The 15397-nt window shown below is 42.3% G+C and overlaps 1 protein-coding gene across 11 annotated transcripts in view; it reads right to left on the minus strand.

The window, feature by feature from the left end:
- Nucleotides 1–12318: 12318 nt before the first annotated feature.
- The window catches only part of LOC105493171 (RNA binding motif single stranded interacting protein 1), a 217694-nt gene continuing 214615 nt past the window's right edge, over nucleotides 12319–15397 (minus strand). For 9 of the 11 annotated variants that reach the window (XM_011760641.3, XM_011760640.3, XM_011760637.3 and 6 more), the window contains one exon: nucleotides 14612–14926. The gene's annotated coding sequence lies outside the window, so the exon portion shown is untranslated. Of the gene's footprint in view, nucleotides 14927–15397 lie in introns of all 11 variants that reach the window. The other 2 variants (XM_011760646.3, XM_011760645.3) reach the window with 1 other exon arrangement.

Below are 15397 nucleotides of genomic sequence, written 5' to 3' on the forward strand. Positions count from 1 at the left end.
TTTCCTGTCTTTCCTGGTCTCTAGCAATCATCCACTTTTTTAGCTCCCACATGAGTGAGAACATGTGCTATTTGTCTGTCTGTGCTTGGCTTATTTCACTTAACATAATGGCCTCCAGTTCCATCCATGTTGCTGCAAATGACAGAATTTTATTCTTTTTTATGGCTGAATAATATTCCATTATATATATATGCCGCATTTTCTTTATCCATTCATCTATTGATGGACCCTTAAGTTGAACCCATATCTTGGCTATTGTGAATAGGGCTGCAATAAACATGGGAGTGGAAATATTCTTTTAATATATTGATTTCCACCCTTTTTTTTGGACATAAAGATATGTCCAAAGCTCTCTGAAATTGTACATTTAAAAGGTTTTTTGTTTGTTTGTATAAGAGATGATATTGCTGTGTCACCAGACTGGAGTGCAGTGATACGATCATAGTTCATTGCAGCCTCGACCACCTGGGCTCAAGCAATTCTGCCACTTCAGCTTCCCAAGTAGCTGTGACTACAGGCAAGCACCACCATGTTCAGCTAAATTAAAAATTTTTTATAGAGTCTGGGTCTCACTTTATTGCCCAGGCTGGTCTTGAACTCCTGGACTCAAGTGATTTTCCCACCTTGGCCTCCCAAAATGCTAGGATTACAGATGTGAGCTAATGTGCCCAGCCTGCATTTAAAATATTTTAAAATAATGTAGAAAAATTCCATTTCTCAGTTTTCAGCACATGCACATATCAGAATTTTTAATAATGGTAACACTGTTTTCAGAACCAACATTTCTCAGTGGTGGAAACAATTCTAAATATTCACCTTCAAAGTGTCCTCTCCATAGCATACTTTTTTTTTTTTTTTTTTTTTTTTTTTTTTTTTGTCAAAGCAGTCAGTTTCTCATTCATTGGTTACAATTCAGTACCTTTATTTTTGCAGAGTTGTTAGGTTGCATATTCCAGCAGCTTCTTGCCACCATGGAAATCTTAGAAAATACTTTTTACACAGTAATGTGACAGAAGGGGGCTCACCTGATAAGCCATTTTGGTTTATTTCTACTAGGTAGGATTACCTTTTAGGAATAGCTCAGGCAAATAGTGAGGGGAACAAGTGGATCCATCTAAGTTCCTGCAAGTAATACCTGGTACACTGGAGTGGGGTAACTGAAGAAGAGTTGAATAAAGGCAGTTACAAAGGCATGTGCACAGTTCAGAGGAACCAGCAGTGGTAAGGAAGCAGTAGCAGGGACCCTTCCTGCTTTCTCCTAAGCCTGAAGGGGTAAGGAGAGGATGCCATGATCCAAGCCCAAGGAGAGAACTGGAGCTCTAGGAGTGGGGGCATGGACTGCAGCTGTGACTTTGGTAGAGGGATTGTATTAGTTTGTTCAGGTACCATAACAGACTAGCACAGATGTGATAACTTAAGCAACAGAGATCTATGTTCTTACAAGTCCAAGATACAGGTGCTGGCAGGGTTGGTTTCTTCTAAGGCCTCTCTCCTTCCAGTCTTCACATGATCTTCCCTCTGTGCCCACACCTGTGTCCAAATTTCCTCTTTTTATAAGGCCACTGGTCATATTAGATTAGGGTCCCACCTAATGATCCCATTTTAATTTAATTACCTCCTTTAAGGTCCCATCTTTAAACACAGTTACATTATGAAGTACTGGGGGTTAGGAATTGAACATATTAATTTGGGGGGACTTAATTCAGCCCATGACATGGACACTGCCAACCTGTGGCCCACAGGGAGGAAGCATTAATCAATCTTTGCTCCAGCCCGCCTGGCAGCCTATTGGTCTGCCAGCATCTCTCATTGGCCAAACCAGATGGAAGTCAGAGGCAAGTAAGCTTGTTTAACGCCACCCTTGAAGGTCAGTCTCTTGAGATACAGACAGCAGAAAAGAGTAATCTGCAGGAACAGAGAGTTTCCAGCTCACAAAGTCACTGAGCTGAACTTAGAACACAGAGATTTCATGACAGGCTTATGAATGATTTCATGTAGAAAAGGGAAAGAAAGAGCCAGGGTGTTTGGTTTTGTGGATCGCACAAGAGATGCTAATTTCAGGGAACTGCTGTTACTAGGCTCAGCATTGCAGTGACAATTGGAATCTCTTGTATGGTGCTAGTCCTTGTGAGAATGAGAAAACCGCATCCCCTGTGGGCAGACAAATGAGAAAACATTGCCTTCTGCTGGACCAAGCAGTCTTTCTGGTACACAGCTTTTGGTGAGCAACCTGTTCACCCTACTCAGCCAAACACGCACTGTACGACCCTGTCAGCGCCCCTTACCACGGGCTCAGCTGGATGGCCCACACCCTGCCAGTCCTCTCTTTCCAGCCCCCAGAAGGAACAACTTGAGGACAAATTTTGATGTGCTTGCTATAGTCTGCAAACTGCCAGCCTCCTAGTTCCACATGGAAAAAAAATCATTAAGCCATGAAAACATTCACATCTATCACTGGCTGTTTTATTAAATCATTCAAGCCCCTTGTGCTGGCAGTTTCTGGCTGATCTGAACTTAAATATTTGGTGGATCTTCCACCTAAAGGGAGTAATTAATGTTAATTTAGATCATTGTTCCTTGTTAGCACTTCTGGGAACCCCATTTTGAGAGTTTAGAATTATTAGCAAAAATGAATATAAGCATTGGCTACAAGCATTGAATTTTTTTCATCCATCGAACAGACTGCAGCTTGCGGTGAGAAAGCTACACACTGCACAACTATGGGGGTGCCATTCACATAGTCATTGTACATTTGTATGGGCTTTCTGACAATTTTCTAGCAGATGGCAGTAAAGACTTCTAAGAATAGTATGCCTCCTTCATCCCCAATTGATCTAAAGTTGCAGTTTGAGTAAGTGGCAGGTTAGGTATCCATGTGTGTGAGGCACTAGGAGTGGGGCTGGGGGAAAGGAAAGGACCCAGTGAAGACAAAGGTGTGATACCCATTTCTCAGTACAGTGGAGGAGGGAGACATATGGGCACCTCCTTATGAAGCCTCAGCTTCAGAATAATACCCAGATGCACTCCTTCCATCTGCCCCACCGTCTCTGGTTCTGTGATGAGGTGTGAATGAGGAGAACATTCCACCACCCCACTCAGGCAGTGGCAACATTGGGCTATTAAAGCTATTCTTCAGGCTTGAAGGGCCAAGACTCTGAGAGACCCATGATAGCCACTGCCAGGTCAGGATAGGGAGAGTCGCAGAGACACAGTGGACTGGGGTGGATGGTGAGCACATGGCAGGCCCTGGAGCAGCATGGTTGGTTCCCCAGTTGCCACGGCTGTCTTTTGAAGCCACTGGAACAACACTCAATGCACCAGAGCCCCTGTAACCACGAACTGCATCCTTGTTTAGCCAAACCTAGTTTCCTCTTTTTAGGAGAAAGGAGGGGAACTCTTTTGCAGTATTCACAAAGCCAGTACAACTACACATGGGAAGCCACTTATATCCCTGCTACCCTAAGCCTAGCTCCCTGCTGCCCATGAGGACTAGCCCCCTCTCAGCTGCATTCCTCAGGCTCTCTGCTGGTCTTTGCCAGTACTCATCCTCTAACCCATGGGCTCTTCCTACTGTTTTTTTTATGACAGATGCAGCAAAGAGGTCATTATATAAGGATTCTTTTACTTGAGAATAGGATTCTGACCCTCCATGCATGAAGAGCTTGTGGCAGATACTAGATTGCAGTAAGATGAGGTGGAATGGAAGGTGGGCACATGGAGACAAATGGAGTTGGCAGCACCGATCAATGGTGCAGAGGGCCAATTGGAGGACGAAACAGATGAGATGAATTGGATTGGGGAATTCACACTTCCCCATGACCACAGAAGGTTGAAGCTCTTTTCATTCTCAAAAACTCAAAAGCATTTATTTTAGAAATTTAAGAATTAACTCATGGTTAATGAGATGGTTCAACTGGTGAGGATGAGTCCCTGTGCTCTGTGAAGTGCTTTTCTTGGGAGGCACTTGAAAAATACCTGGGAAGATCCAGAGGCTGCTGCATTTGAGTTTCTGTGGAAAGCTGGATTTGTGGCCTCAAAGATAGTAACTCACTGCTGACATCGTAGAAACATTGCTGTTTCCTTAATTTAATACATGCCAAAGTTGGTGGCTGAGAGATTATATCTTACAAGCCTATTACCAGCCAATTTACTAGGCCTTCAGGGAACAGCTTTGGAAAGGGGATGTTAATCAATCGTTCATTTTATCTTCTTTTTCTCCTACACTTTTTACTTTCTCTTACTTAAATTATTTTCTCACTTATCTTACTAAGTCTTTCTTTTCTACTTCCTTTCTCTCCTTTATGTCACCCTCTCATTACTTCTCTTTATATATTTTTTAGGATTTTCCACTTCCACACCCTTCCTGCCCTTCAACTGTTTCAAACTTTTAGCACATTCCACATGACAGTGAGACATAAGCAGACTTCATGGGGCAAATTTATGGCATCACAAAATGTCCCTTCTTGTGGAGAGTACTTGCTCTCTTATGGCAGAATTACTTCTCTTCTTTAATATGTGGTTCTCTTTTGCTTCTGGGCAAAGAGTAGGAGGAGAACCAACTTGCTCACCACCTCCAAACTCCCACACAGAGCAAGGTATCAGAGTCTGAGCAGTGTGAGCTGGGCTAAGGCATTTGCATGGCAAAGTGGGTGGTGCTAGCAATGGGAGATTGGTTGCACACAGAGGGAGTGAGCAATGGGTAAGTGTATTAGTCAATTCTCACATTGGTATAAAGAACTACCTAAGACTGGGTAGTTTATAAAGAAAAGAGTTTTAATAGACTTACAGTTCTGCATGTAGGCTGTACAAGAGGCCTGGTAGGGAGGCCTCGGGAAACTCACAGTCATGGCAGAAGGCAAAGCAGAAGCAAGCATATCTTCACATGGTGATAGGAGAAAGAGCTAAGGGGGAAATGCTACACACCTTTACACAACCAGATCTTGTGAAAACTCACTCACTATCATGACACCAGCAAGGGAGAAGCCCACCCCTATGATCTAATTACCTCCCACCAGGTCCCTCTTCCAACACTGGAGATCACAATTCAACATGAGATTTGGGTGGGGACACAGAGCCAAACCATATTAGTAAGTAGATCAAAGATATTGGGAGCCAGGCTTCTTACCATCAGAAAATAATTACAAAAATGGGAAGGGGCCAGTCACAGTGGCAAACCCAGCATTTTGGGAGGCCGAGGCAGGAGGACTGCTTGAGTCTAAGAGTTTGAGATTAGCCTGGACAACATAGTCAGACCCTCTCTCTGAAAATTAAAAAATAAATTAGCTGGGTGTGGTGTTGTGTGCCTGTAGTCCTAGCTACCTGAGAGGCTGAGGTGAGAGGATTGGTTGAGCCCAAGAAGTTGAGGCTGCAGTAAGCTACATAATGGCACCACTGTACTCAAGCCTGAGTGACAGAGTAAGACTCTGTCTCCAAGAAAGAAAAAAAGGAAAGGGAAAATGAAATCTGTGGTTGAAAATACATGCTTTCCAATATTTACAGACAAGGTATAAATATGTGTGTGGACATATACATGCACATACACACACATACACTCCCTAACCCTGTCTACTGAAAAGGCTTGGCAACAGTGACATGCAAGTAGCAAAGAGTACACCTAGTACCCAAACCTTAGCTTCTAAATGTCATTCTCCATCAAAAGAAACTAGGGCTGACCGGGCGTGGTGACTTATGCCTGTAATCCTAGCACTTTGGGAGGCCGAGGCGGGTGGATCACTTGAGGACCAGCCTGGTCAACACGGCAAAACCCCGTCTCTACTAAAAATACAAAAATTAGCTGGGCTTAGTGGCACACGCCTGTAATCCCAGCTACTCAGGAGGCTGAGGCATGAGAATTGCTTGAACCCGGGAGGCAGAGATTGCAGTGAACTGAGATCATGCCACTGCACTCCAGCCTGGGTGACAAAGCAAGACTCTGTTTCAAAAAAAAAAAAAAACAACAAAAAACAAAATAAGCCTGAAACATCTTGTGGTGCCAGTAGGCAAGGCGATGCTTAAAGAATGACAGGGACATGTCTAAAAAACACAGAGGCTGGCTTGCAGGGCTCCACCGGGCCTAACTGGGGATAATTTGAATATCACAAGTAATGACTGCAAGCGATTAGAATCCATTGAGTAAAACAGGAAATTCTGAGTCCATACTCATATAAAGTAAATGAATAAATTAAAAGTTTGAGGACGTTTAGGGTATTTCCATGGTTTCAAAGCACTTCCTCACAAAATACTTATTAACTGCAAAGTGTGAAAGGTAACTTTACAGTGGAGATGCCTGGCAGACACCACCTTAATTAAGTGATCAAAGAGAGCATCATAGGTAAAGAAACAGTGGAATCACTCACCTCCTGATGGGGTGCAGTGAGGAGAACACAGCTTCACTTTGTTGATATTCCTGCCAAAAAGTTTCTGCAACGCAGACACTTCAAACAAACCAATCTGAGATACTCTGCAAAATCACAGGCCCATAATCTTCAACTGCGTCAAAGTCATGAAAGTCAAAGAAAGACCGAAGAGCTATTTCAGACTGAGAGAAACTTAAGAGACATAATTAATGTGTGATTTTGAATTGAATCTTTTTGCAATAAAGAACATTACTGGAATGATTGGTGAAACTTGACTGGGGTCTGAGGTTTAGTTGGTAGTAATGAGTTGGTAGTGTTGCTTTGATGGTTGTGTTGTGGTCATGTAAGAGAATGTCCTTGTTTTTAGCAGGTAAGGGAGCATTAGTTCTGTAATCTGCTCTTGGGTAAATTAGGATACAAGTTCTTTATATTGTACTTGCAACTTCTGTGTTTCAAAATTTAAAAATATTTAATCAAATGGCATACCCACTTTTGGGAAAAATAGACATTATGAGGTAAACAAAATTCCCATGAATTTAGAACAAAGCATGAGAATTTTCAGAAATTTTATGTTTATGGTGGGCCACACTGGGCTATCTCTGCCTTGCATCCCTGGGGCTCTCTATTCTCACTCCTCGGCTCTCAAGGGTCCTTTGATGGCAGAATAAAAAAGCACTATGATTTGTGAGAGCCCTAGGAAGGCTGCAGTATTAGGTAATGGAAAGGGTCATCATCCTACCTCCCAACTCACTGGCCAGAGGAGGAAGCGACTGCCCAAATCAGCCGGCTCAGCGACTCACCTCTGAGCTGCTGCTTTGGGTGGAATGGAAGAAACTGGTTGGTGTCTTAGGTATAACATGAAGTGCCAAGTAAGTGGCAGGAGGACTTGTGGCCTGCATCTCTTGTCCCATGTGAAGGGCCAAATGTGGAAATAAAAGGAGGATATGGAACATTTTTGCTGTTGCAGAGCTGTTTTGTCCTTCAGAGTCATTGCAGTGGGCTCTGTGAGAGGGATGAGGTATATCACTTAAGAACATGTGACAAGACTCAGAATACCTATTATGAGTCTATAGCCTACCAGAATCACTACCATGAAATAGTGCCTTGCTGTGCCGCCCTTGACTTTTATGAATGGGTCCTATCTGAACAGGCTTGGGAAATTGTCATTGTATTGGTGGAGAAATGTGGTGGACACCACCCAGTACCCCTTGCAGCAGCCCCTGTACAAAGCTAGTAAATACTATCTTTCTCCAGAAAATCTGGCAGGCTTTATTCTTTTTGACAGCAAGAGCTACAGGTGCATGTTCTTTTCTCCCTTTTCACCTTGGTTGCCAGGAAACATAATTATTGAAGTTTAACTGTAGTGATGGTGGAGAACTTTTGGCCTATAGAGCTACATTCTGTGTATTCCTTATGTCTCTTCCCTGTTAATGTATCAAGTCCAGATTTCTACATTTCTAATTAATTGTGTTTCCTATACAGTTGCCTCAAATCTTGGTAAAATACAGGTTTGTAAAACCAAACCAAACAAAAAACTCCAGATCATTGGAAGAATTAAGTTGAAGGATACAAAATCTTCTCAATAAAATTGAACTAAATGTTAGGGAGAAAATAACAGTAATGGAAGTTCCTTCATGTATTTCTTAGGAAAAATTGTTGTTCCTGGCTAGGAGGCCAGGAACAATATTTATGGTCTTGAACATGTGTCAAAGACATGAATTACAAAGTGGATAAAATGGCATTCCTGCCTAGGCTTCCCTGAAGAAAATAACAAATAGTTCTCAAGATATATGGAGGACATGGGAAAACGATACAGGTGTTTGCAAATCCATAATCTGATGTGTGGAGAAAATGTGACCAAGGGTAAAAGAAGTCAAAATGACATTACTTGGAAAGTAGCCGACACCCTGCTTGATTTTTTTTTTTTTTTTTAGACAGTTCTTTCTTCTTACACACTCTAGTATTTTCAGAGCAGAAGTGACAGCAATGTCAACTCTTTGGACATCTGCTCCAAGTCTCATTCTGGCAAGGGCAGAACTATAAAAGACTTTGTCTGTCTGCCTGACAATTTCATCTCTCAGAAGGTAGAGGAACTGGTGAGGAAAATGGCTGCTCTCAAGTGAATTCTGATCAGTAAAAAAGGAACTGGTTGGAAATGTGGAAATACTGAGAATCTCAGGAGAGATGTTTTCATTATCTTCGCCCCCTCACAGAACTCCTACAGCTCTTTATTTAGATCTTTTCTTACTTCTCCTTATAATATTGTCACTTATAGACTTGTGTCTCTAAGATTGTCCCTTGAGGACTGGGACCACATCACATCATCTTTGTGTCTGCCAATGCTTGGGGCAGTTATCTTTTAAACAACAACAAAAAAAATCGATCAAATGTGTTTAGTTGGAATATGAGCATAGCGACTTGCATAATTTCAGGATAATGTGACAACATTTTTTAAGAATTTTTTTTCTTGATCATAAAATGTTTTCATTGTTGAAAACTGGAAAAATTATTCAGGGAAGTATAAATGAGAAAATACAACCTTTCTATAATCCTCTCACTTGATAAGCATTTTGAAGTACTTTCTCCTTGTTATTTATTTTTGAGACATTCTATCTCTCTGTCACCTAGGCTACAGTGTAGTGGCATGAACACAGCAGCCACTGCAACCTCAAACTCCTGGGCTCAAGCAATCCTGTCTGAGCCTCCCAAGTGGCTAGGACTACAAGTGTGTGCCACCACGCCAGGCTAATTTTTAAAATTTTTTTGTAGAGGTGAGTCTTGCTACATTGCCCAGGCTTGTCTCACTCAATCCTCTGGCCTTGGCCTCCCAGTGTTGAGATTACAGGCATAAGCCACTGTGCCCAGCCTCTCCTTGGGTTTTATACTTATTTCATACTTTTGATCATACTGTATCTACAGTTGTTCCTAACACTTTTTATTCACGTTATATCCTAAGCATTTTCCATGTCATTATCTTCATTTTAAAATGACTTCATATTATCTTGCATGTCTTTAGCATAACCACTGTCATTTAAAAAATAAAGCAACATAGGGATTTACACTGGCTACAAGTTCTAAGAATTGTGGTATGTCTGAGAAGTCAAAAAGGAAACCATTTCATCTGTAATAGTAAGATCCGGCAGGGCAGGGGAGACAGGTGAAGCCCCAAGTTCTCCCTCCGGTTTTGGGTTTTATCCTGAGTCAACTGTGGTACATCTGGAAGGGGAGTTGATGATGTGGAGTGACCAGGGCTGACGAGGAAGAGTTAAAGCTGTAAGGAATGCTCAACCCACAGAAGAGCAGAAACATGGAGTCACGTTTCCACACTTGAAGTATGACTGACTGACTCTGTGGCATCCTGGTTGGCAGCACTAGGGCCAGTAACTGGGAATTTCAAAGTCACAATTTGGACTCCTCTGCAAATAAGTTTGAGAGCTGTTCCCTAAAGACACCTGATGCCTTGTGAGGCAGGCAGTACCTGGTCCCCCAAGGTGTTCAAGTAGGGCAAGTGGCTTCAAGGATACTAGAGGATAGGCAATCCCTGCAGTCTGGTTTATGGTCTGGGTCTTGTGTGAGCACTGGAATAGCCTAAATCAAATCTTAAGTCTCTCAGAGTCGCATAAAAAAATCGTATTATTTAATTCAAAGCCACGTTTTCAATTCTGAGCAGCCCAGAGACCTGCCATCACTTGCTCGTGCCGAGTCACGTGGTGTGGCAAGGCGCGTGGTTTCCTCCCTAGCCGCCCCCAGCTTCCCCGAACCTTCAAAGTCACATTTCAGTCACTCCCCATCTGACCAACAAAGCTCACAATGAGGGCGCTGCCAGCACAGGCGACAGCCTGCTCTCCAGTCTGAGGAGGAACCCCAAATTAAAGACCCCTGTGACCCAGCCTGTGTGCCCCGAGAGGCTAAACCTCAGCTCAGGGGCTTCCCGATGTCGGCCGCCGCGGGTCTGGGTTTCCGGCCTGCAGAGCTCGCGTCTGACGGCTGAGAAACAAAACGCCCTCCCTCTAGCGGCTCAAGCGCACACACTCTCTTGCCCTCCGCAGCCCCCGAGCGAGTCACCGGAGACTCTCTGGAGCCATTTCGCGGGGCTGGAATTCCTTCGCCCGGCGGAGCTCGGCGCGCACCCCTCAGCTGTGCCGAGGACCCTGCACCCGGGGCGCCCCGCGGCCACGTGACCGCCATCTGGCTCTCGGCCTGGACTGAGGGGGCTGAGCTCATCGCGTTGCTATTCGAGGGGCAGAGACTGCCTGGCCTTCCTCAAACCCTGAGCTCCCGGCTCTCCTCCCTCCCCCACCTACTTTACATCTCAGGCTTTTTGTGGAAGCGGCAGGGCGGTTGAGAGGTCGGTGACCTTTGCCCCAGTGGCGCTGGCTCTTTTCCTTTTTGGCTACCCTAATGGAATGAGGATATAATCAGTCATATCTTAACATTCACTGAGCCCCGGCTCAGGCTGGGAGGCACTGCCTTTTTCCTAGTGAATTTTAAATCAGTATTTGTGGGATTTAAGCTCCAGCGGACAAACCTAGAGCCACTGGCCATGAAAGGTGTGGCAGTGAGGTGAAAAACGGGGCTTCCCCCTCCACTCCCTGGCTTTCCTCATCCCAGCCACTACGGGGGGGGGGGGGGGGGGGGCGGAATACGTAGACCACAGAGCATTAGCCACACCCTCTTTCCTCCAACCCCAGAATTCCACGTCAGTCTCAGAGCTTTCAGCTAGGTGGGGTTTATCCCCAAAGGTGCCACAACCCCTCTAGTTGTATGGGAGCGGTAACTGTGAACCACCATCGCTGGCTCGATCCTCCCTTTTCCGTGGATTGGTGCTCCTGAGTGTGTTTACCAGTTTCAGTACGTAACACAGCCAGACGGAGGGCCGCGGGCTTCAGCGGCGAGAAGCTACAAAAATAAGGTGAACAAAATTGAAGGTGCCCAGCAGCCTGAATTCCGTTTCTTTCTTACCTTTGGTCATAGGAAGGGCCACTTAGGTGTGTGGCTGGAACGCCAAGTGAGACCAGAGCTTACATTCTTAGCAGCCTGGGTTTGTCTCAAGAGGCCATGCTTCTCTCCTCCCTGACATCTTGCTCTCGGAAGCACCAGTTAGCATCAGAGGAATGAGTTTCCTTCTCTCAAACAGCCATCAACTACCAGCGCTTTCTTGGCTCCGGCAAGTTAAGTGCTGACCCCTCCCTTATCTAACTCACCCCACACACCATCCAGATGGCAGGGGAGGCACCCAGAAATGGAGTTGGACTGCATGTTTTCCCTGTCCACTCTTTTTATCACCATGACAGAGCCACTGGACACCAGGAAATAAATACTGAACCACCACACTAAAACATTTACTCCACTTTGGGCAGAAGGAGCCTATTTTGCATAGTAAGTGCCTCCTATAAAGCAGTCAAGTGAGGGAAAGAGGAGTTCTTGCTCCTCCGTGAATGCTGCATGGGAGCCTCCAATTGGGAACAGCTGAACAGGTAGCTCTGAAAGAGGACCGTGGTCATAAACGCATAGATAAGCCCATCCCGAGGTTCTTGCCCACATGCTTCCTTACCACAGGTGGGAGGGCTGCTGCTAGGCAGTCTTCCTTGCTGAGCATTGACAAGCAATGAAATAGTTGAGGGGTAGCAGCAAGAAAGGAGGAAGAAAAAGGGTCTGGTTCTTTGGTCTTTAAGAACAGACCACTAGAGGTGTATTTTGGGATGGATATTTGCCGGGCGGACCGTTGACGTGCTGAGTTGACGGTTGACGTCTCTGGTCATCACACAGATTTAAATAACCAGCAAAAGGGGGTTGGAATGGTTTTTCCAATTCTTTTCAAGGAAATGTATTTTGAGGATATATTGAATCTGACATAACTTTCAACTCACTTTCAAACTAATCTACTGAGCTGAAGAGAGAGATCAGAAATGAAACGAAATTCTGATATACTTAATCTACTTAAAAAAATTGACAGGAAAAATAAAATTTCAGATGTTTTTTATTCAAAGGTTCTCAAAAGAAATAAAACAGAAAAGCTAACAATCTGATCAAATGTACAGTTCAAAAATGTCTTTTGGCGTTTAACAACAAGTCCTAGGAAAGAAAACTACAGAGTTATCTTGAACCGGACAAATAAGTTACCACTGGCAAGTCTGTGGCACTAGTAAAACAAAAATAAAAAATTAACTCTCTTGATCATATAGATATCTCTATGAAAATCTTTTTTTTTCAATCTGTACAAAAGGTCTTTCTTCATAAATTAATTTTTTTTATAATTTAATGGCTGTCTACTATGTGATGTTTAACTGATCTTTTTTTATGTACAGAGGTTATGTTTCCCAAATCTTACCCAGACGAGTATGGCACTTAGTTCAGACATTTCTAGCAGCAGATTTCCCCTCCCCTCTAACCGAGCTATCAAATTTCTGTCTTAACTAATGCAAAAATATCAAGTAGTGAGAGACCCAGGTTTATAACTGTACTAGGTACACAGAGGGTGCTGCGTTCAGTCTGGACTTTCACAAAGCAGTAATATTCCAGGGAGCATAGAACCAATAATACCACAACTTTAAAAAAATGAAACAAAAACAAAAACAAAAACACATTTCTCTTATGACTATGTAATTTTCACTAGAATCTACACTTCTCAGAGCAGCAAGGACTTTTGAAACTATGAAATGTCACTGACATCTATCATCAAATACAAGCATAAAATTTAAGAACTAAAAAATACTTGAAAGAAACAACTGCTTAGCCCTAGCTCCTGAGCTAGGAGGATTTGGTCTGTGGAAACAGGGAGGGCCAGCAACCTGTCCCAGCACAAAAGAAAATAGACTCTGAGGTAGATAACTGATCATACACAGCTGACCAGACAAGTACACAGTTTTGGAAGACAACTTAATTTACCATTGCTTTTAAAACATATGCAATTGCCTTAATAAAAGAGCTTTAATAACAGTGAATTATCTTATATGTACTAAAGTAGAAATAACTGTGTATTTATGAATCAGGAATTTCATAGTTTCAAAATTGGTTTTCTTTACACTTGAACACTTGTAGTGATGACGTAAAGTGTGGCACTGCTTGGATCCAAATCTTCCTTCATGCTTTTTTGTGTGTGTCCATACATCAATTAAAATTATAAAACCTAAATGCAAAGGTACAAAAAAGGCACATTCTCCTAACCGCAAACTGGTCCGGCAAAAATAAAGAGCACAGAAGATGTGATGCTGAGACAAGTTGGAGCTACTGGTTACTGGCTCTTCGGTCTTTGGTGAAGTTACCTTTAAAAGTGCCAAGTCATTTTTATTTTTCAAATTTACCTAATAGAGAGAGAGAGAGAGAGCTAGTAGCCAATCGTTTTGCTTCTATTCGTATCTCAGCTTATGTTTGAAGATAAATCCTTACTTTTAGCTTTTGCCACTTGGTTGCAATAGCAACATGTTTCGGTTTGCCAGATTTCAGGCATAATTCTCATTCTAAAGCACTATCATTAGTATAAAGGAAGGACAAAACATTCAGTGACTCCCCTCCCCCACCCCCCGTCCCCAACCCCAACACTACCTACACTAAATCTAGTACATCAAGTTAGTTTTTTTTTTTTTCCTGAAAAAAGGCAAAAAAGACTTTACATTGCATCATACAGCAGATATCCTAAATCAGTCAAACTATCAGAGGAAACTGTTGGCATACAGCCTTACAAACAATTTACCCTAATAAAAGTTCCCCAGTCAGAAAATGTGTTTCACACAAAACATTTTTCCCTTCTTGCATTTCACTACCTTACACATTATGTGAAAAATCATTAAAAACACCTACTACATATTTAAAAAAGCCAAAATTTCAGCAACTTTTATTGACTACCTTTTAAAAGCCCTATGCTGCTGTTTTACAAGGCATAATAGACCAGCTCATTTGGTCAAAGCATTCTACATCATTAGTTTGAACTAACTTTTACTGAAACAGCTACAGCATCAAAAGAGTTAAGGCAAATTGGAATTCATAGAAAAGGATAAGACACTTCACACTACGTTGAAAGAAAGACAGAAAGCTAAGAAAAGAGACACTGACGGCAACACTGAATTACAGCAACACTCGCACTGCAAGCACAGAACACCATGGGTGAAGTCGGACTATTTAAACTTCAGAAAGCCCATTTCATACAGCTGGGAAAAAAAAACACAAATTAAACACAAAATGAACAAAACCACAAAAATCCGGTCATGCACTTGGATAAGTCTTCATGGTCTTTGTGCATACCCAGAAAATTGAAGTTTTCTTTTTTTTTTTCTTTTTTCTTTTTTTTTTTGCATCATAACATTTGATAAAAATCTTTTGTTTTTGTTTTTTGTTTTTGTTTTTTTACTAAAATAAACCTGTTCGGGGGAACAGCTACTAGATGAATTTAAGGGTTTTATGCACCTTATAGAACTTATAGCAAAAATAGTTTTAGTTGATTTCATTATAAATAACGTTTTCAAGAACCTGTGCAAAACTGTCAATAATTTCCTAAAGCACAATTGATCAGAAAAATCCATGATTGTTCAGCCTTCACACCCTTCTTCATGTAAGAACACCTTTCTATACATCTGGAAGAGAAAAATAAAAGACAAATGCTTTTGTAGATTTGGTGTGATACACTACAGAGCTTTGTAATCTGTTTCTTGTTTTAAAGAGATACGTGTTTGAAAAAGGCTATGCTCCTCACTGGTGGTAGACTGATAAATGCAAACTCTGGAACTGATGGTTACTTTCAATGCCTGTCACATCCAGGACTTGCAAAATACTTTATTTAATTTAGAGCCAAATTCATGTGGGTTTCTAAAGAGTGACTTTATGAAATCAAAAATACTATTATCACCAGGGCAATCCAGAAACCAGGGTATTCTAAGTTCTACACAGCTATTTTATTACAGTCTGCATGGTAAAGTGAAAAGTTTGGAATTTGTGGTTCAAGTAAGAGCTGGAAATACAATCTTTCAATCTAAGGATATTGACATTTATCTAAATTCATAATCAAGATGTTGCTAAACTTGTAATGCTAGATTAAGCAACATCTT

Source organism: Macaca nemestrina, chromosome 11, assembly GCF_043159975.1.
Source record: "Macaca nemestrina isolate mMacNem1 chromosome 11, mMacNem.hap1, whole genome shotgun sequence".
Classification (NCBI taxonomy): Eukaryota; Metazoa; Chordata; class Mammalia; order Primates; family Cercopithecidae; genus Macaca; species Macaca nemestrina.